We start from the raw sequence: 5,976 nt of genomic DNA, 5'->3' as shown, positions 1-5,976 counted from the left end.
AAATTAAAGTTATTGCAGGCATTTTTCAATAAAAGGTATTTTGCGTCCTTCACTTGTGTGTTTTATTTTGTGGTGCTCTTCCAACTGGAACCCTCAGCGTTTGCATCCCAACCTTTTTCGCCAAAAGAAAAACATAACGTAAACTCCTCCGCTTCGATGACGACCACAGCGCGTTTGGGGACACTTGTATCAGTTTTGCGTAGGTTCGAATATTTGGCGGAAAGAAGTAATGTCTTAGATCATTACAACGACAAAGAAAATATTTCCATTATTACAAATTTTTAAAACTCATTATTTTCCTGTAGCTCACATAACCGAGTTATAAAGTTTTCAATTTCACCAATCCCAGAAGCTCGTCCTTGGGTGTTACTAGCAAAAATAATTATTGATATCGCAACAACATTCGAAATCACGGCAACGCAAAATTTGGATCATCTTATCTTGATGATGCTCGACTCTGATTGATCAAGTTTTAGGATGTTTTTTCTGGATTATCGCTTGAGATAGGACTTCTGGGACACTCTGTATATATTTCCAGTTACTCAAATCAAAAATGATTACTTTTTCTTCCAGTCATTTTGTTACAAATATAATAAGTCAATTCAAATGTTCCCACTTAGCAACTACTCAGTTGTTATTCGCATTTTTATGTTCCATTTTCATGCTTATTCTGTCTCTTTGAAAGAAGAAACATGAAATTCTGGCAAATGTCCTAGAAAAAATTAAATATAAGTACAGAACGCAACTGATCGATGGTGATAGGTACTTGGTCAAGAAAAAGACTACACCCATTGGCTACACACTGATTTCCTTGTTTTCTTTGTGTATGTGATCGCAAACCAAGGAATTATATTGGTCAAAAAAAGAAATGGCCAATTAAAAAACAGCTGTAACAAGACATATTTGACAGTTTCGCTACGAAGTCTTACATCTTGTAGTTCTCATATACGTGACGTGATTATTTATGATGATTGCTATTTATTAAAAAGGTCCTCCTTACCTCAACTGACTAAGATCCTGAAAGTTTCCGCTATTTCAATATATTCTTTTTGAAAAATTGTTTTAACCATCGCAAGCAAATAATTTCCTACAGTCTTACGTGAAACATTCTTCTCCTAATTCTACACAAGTTCTCTCAAAATTAATATCTCCCAGTTCTTTTACAACGTACTCTGTAGAACATGAGAGTCGCCCGCTACGTCCTTTTTGACACACCCGATATATTGGTAATCGAAACCCGTGAACGAAGGGGAAAAACCTCGTTTTGTGTTGGTCCTAAGAAGCTCAAAGGATTACAGAGCGAAACTTTTCATAAACACAAAACAATGTTTTCCCTTGGCGACGCATCCCTATAACAAAGATTTTGCAACAAATATTCTTGAGAATCTTGAGATGGACGAAATCCTAGGTATTTCACCTAAGTGGATGAATCACGTCCATCATGTAGAATAAGAAATTAGTAAAGATTCACAAATACAGTTGATCAACTAATAACAATAGGTACAGAAATCGATTCTAGAATTAAAAGAAATACCAAAACAGTAAAAATTATAAATCAAATGAACACTATAAAATCCAAAATTCACTACGAAATAAGAACAGCAATAATTCACACATCCATTTTAATTCAAAGAAAAGAACAGTCGATTGTAGTCTAGTTCCTAGTTACGGCTCTGATTTATAGGCCATTTAAAATGAATTGCTTTATTTATGTCATTTCCATAGCGACATATGTATTTATTGACGGTGAAGTAAATTTTACTTGTTCGTTTTCTAATATGTAATTACAAATTTTCGATTGTACAAAAAATGTTCTGTACACCTTGGCCGCGAAATTCTTTAACATCCTCGAGATTGTCCTGCGTCGGCCGCAAGCGCTTCGGCGACAATTTTTCTCTTGATACGTTAAAGAATGGTCTCGCGGCCTTAATATACAATAGTTATTTTCATGGCGCCGGCCGTTATCGACGGTTTTGCATGATTCAAAATCCGCCGGGAACGTTAAATTCCCGACCTAGTACTTACAAAGGTGACCTTGCTTAAAAATTCACTAGAGAATGGGCTGGCAGCATTGATTCTTAAACGTCAACAAAGTTTGACATAGAAGTTACTTTGGTTGAATTAATTAATAATAATTTTTTACTTTTTAAAAATGATTTAAATTTTTCGGCATGAAAATTTTTTTGGATCCATCCAGAAAATGTTTTGCGAGTGCTCGTGTTGTCGCCTCGGCTAGGCTACGCAATACCACTCACACTCGCAAAATATCATTTTCTGGACTAGTGATCCAAATAACTATTGTTATAGTACTCAAACTTATTAACGATTGGCATAAAGCGGCATCCTGTAATGTTGGTACATTTTAAGACATTAAGACCAGTTTTATATCACGCTGACTTAATTTTCCCTTATTATACTTATAAATAACAAATCGTGGTGATGCACCACAAATTGAGCATCTACATGTGCTTGACACAAACAAAGCCCACTTTCGAATACATGCGCCTTATCCTAGTCCGCATGAAATAAGACCGTGTGCGGATGGCGTCGTCGGATAAATCCCTAATCAGGCAAATTACAAAGGCGCGTTGAAACTTCTGAGCCTTTAGGCTGCAAGTTGAATTTCACATGTTCTCCTAATATTAACACGACAAGAGCGACTGTCGTTGCGACAAACGTCAACACCGTTTTATGTTTAATTAGGTGGGGCTTTTGTGGGCTCAAACGGCACAGAAGAAAAATAATTCACTCACCAAACCTGGATTTTCTTACACACAAACCGGAAACGATGTTGTCCACGTTACGACTAAAAATAAAACATTTATGTTTGTACCTTCTGTTGGTAAGTGAAAAAAAATAACCCTGACCGCGAGTCAAGTATTTATTTACACTTTCATAAAGAGTTATTACTGTTGGATTTAACTTGACTTTTTTTCTTATAGGCGGTAACGACACGAACAGCGACAAAGAAGACCGTAGACATCGATAACGCGAGTAACATCAATAATAAATCAATTATCACAGTTTCATCAGAATAAAACGTCGCTATTGAATTAAATAAATATGGTGGAGGCGCCGGGAGGTTTTTTATACACGTTGCACTTCATTTTTAATCGAGTTACTTTTAAAGCACATGAATTTTTCCTCTTCAATTCCTAATATTACCAACCCATCCGAAAATTAATTGTGAAGGGTCAACCATCAGAAACTCTTACTTTTTAACGCTCGTAATATTGATTGAGCATCTGGATATCAATTTTGATTGACGTGGCATATAGCAGAATGCCCTGTCTAGACCCTGATTCGTTTTAAAACGACCAACGTCCTCGACTAACGGCGACCTTAACAACATCAATATCAAACGTGCAATGATTCCCTAGGGAAATGCGCATTTTTTATTTTTATCTCGTTGGTGAATGTTAAAAATTAAATTAAAACAAACAGCCGAAGTTTTTCACGTCCCATGTTTCCTATTTCTATAAAAAATGATCATTGCCGATTCTGGATCGTTTGTAAAATTGTAGATTATTTTAAAAGTCATATGAGTAAACAAGGTGAAGCTTTAACGCAACATAAAATAAACAGTCAATTGCTGGAATGGTGGCATTAAAGGTTACGGACATCATTAAATGCAGTTAAAATAATCTGATTTCATTACCAACGCCTTAATCTTTAAATAAACTTGCACTGACGTTTGAAATATAGATATAACGAAAATATTTCTGTTGATTGGTCTTTATAGTTTTTTTCAATTAAGAGTTAAAATTTAAACGAAGCAATACGTGTGCCTTTAAATAAATGTGACGTAAATTATGCAACCAAGAATACACTTCTGTAAAAATGCCTTATATTCTAACAAGAACACAAAAACTAAGGGGGTCATTCACGAAACCCGGTAAGGCTCGATAAGGCATTGCAAATTCAAAACCATGACAACTGATATTGTTAAAGCATTGTATTTGCCGTTTCGTTAACGATTTGCAAATTATCTGAGTTTCGTGAATGACCCCCTTAGAAGATACAAACCACATAAATGCATCTGTGGAATTGCCAATAAGAGATTAGGTACTCCATAGAATTTAGGGATGTTCGTTACAAGGTTGACATAAATTTGGTTAGGTTGGAGGTTATTCAGGCTATGTAGTTTCTAGTGACAAATAAAAGATATCGTAACCAATTAACAATGTCAAAAATTTGTCCTTGCAAATGGCTAATTTCTCGCTAACTGATAAAGTTCATTCACGTTAGATTTTCCCTGTAAAATTGTTGTCGTGTTACAAACCTGCGCCTCCTGTCCTAGTAATTTTTCCCATTATCATGTTAGAGCGATTTGACATTTTTAATTTTGAATGTTTAATATGTGAAATAAAATAATCTATTTTTTCATAAAATTTTACAGGGTGAGCAACAATAACTGTATCAGTTGGCAATAAAAAATTTTACATGAAATTTTCAAGACTGAATTGTACCTATTTCGGTTTGTTTTATTGACACTATTGACAGCTGGTATACATTTCATATTTAAACGTCTTGGTTTTTGTATTCTTTTATTAATAAAATGGTTTGCTCGTTGGAACATGACTTAAAAGTCACCAAAAGTCACCAGAACTTATTGCCAACTCAATCAGTTCACACGATCACACGGTATTCCTATCCTGGGTAATTTTACCATGGCAAAAAGGAAAAAGAAGGTTTTATTAACAACTTATTTGAAAATTGTGTTAAGTGAATGTAGCCAAGAACTGAAAAATGCCTATCAAGTTGACTTGTTGGCGGCGAATAACATAACCTGTACTGTCTACGCATGACATGGTTACACAGCTAAAATATTATTGAAGTAAAAATCATACTGCAAAAATATTAAATAATTTGACCTTGACGATCCAACGCGAATGAAGTCATGAAGTATATGTTTTTTCGTTTCACAATCAGTTTTGGTTTCTGGCGGCATATTTACCTAGTTGGATTTGTCCAAAGAATCTCTCAATTGACAGTTGACCGATTACGTCAACCGTCAACATCAATCAATAACCAACCTTAGGCATTCAAAATAACTTTTGAAAATTCTAGTTACATAGGTACAACATGAAAAACGTAATTTCCCTAAATATTCGAATCCTAAGGAGTAATTTCTTCTTGATATTACTTTAAGAAATAAGAATAAACTGAAAGTAATAATACTAATAACCTTCTTCCCTCCTTGATGGTATAAAATAGGAATAACTGAACACCACAGTGTTAGTCAGGCTAAAACTGATTTTTTCGTCGGAAACCAATAACAATCCGTATCTAACCATCTGCTGTCAATTTTTTATGTATTGCCTTAATATCGTAATACTCTACTTTTTTAAATCTTTAATTGATAACCAATTTGTATTCTCTAGGGAATGTTGACATCGAAGAATTCCAAAGGGTGAACTATTTAGGTAAGAAAAAGGAATGGGAGAAGCAAGGCAGATGTACTCGGACTAACAAGGATAAACTGCAAACCTTCATAAATAAGTCACCAAGAAAGATACTAAAGATACACTGGCCAAACAAAATAAGCAACATCGAATTATGGAATAAAACAAAGCAAAAACCAGAAGAAACCACAGTAAAATGAAGGAAGTGGAATTGGACATACGTTAAGAAAGGCAAATGACAACATTGTAAGACAAGCACTAGAACATCAACCGGTAGGAAAAAGAAAAAGGGACAAACCCCTCAACACCTGGAGAAGAAGCGTAACACGGGAACAAGAGGCAATCGGATTGAGTTGGACGGACATAAAGACGATAGCGAAGAATAGAGAAGAATGGAAAGATACAGTAACCAAAATTTCCAAAGGACAGAGGGATAGAGGGTGCATTGGGCTAGTCACTCAACCACACTAAATCATTGACCAAGAAACGCGAAAGCGCCCTATGCTCCATTAGGAGTAAAAGGAAATAGAGACAGAATTTGTATTCTAGGATTACGATAAACAAAACAAAA

Source organism: Tenebrio molitor, chromosome 7, assembly GCF_963966145.1.
Source record: "Tenebrio molitor chromosome 7, icTenMoli1.1, whole genome shotgun sequence".
In the NCBI taxonomy this organism is placed as follows: Eukaryota; Metazoa; Arthropoda; class Insecta; order Coleoptera; family Tenebrionidae; genus Tenebrio; species Tenebrio molitor.
The sequence above is the reverse complement of the archived record's forward strand: the minus strand, read 5'-3'. Positions refer to the sequence as shown.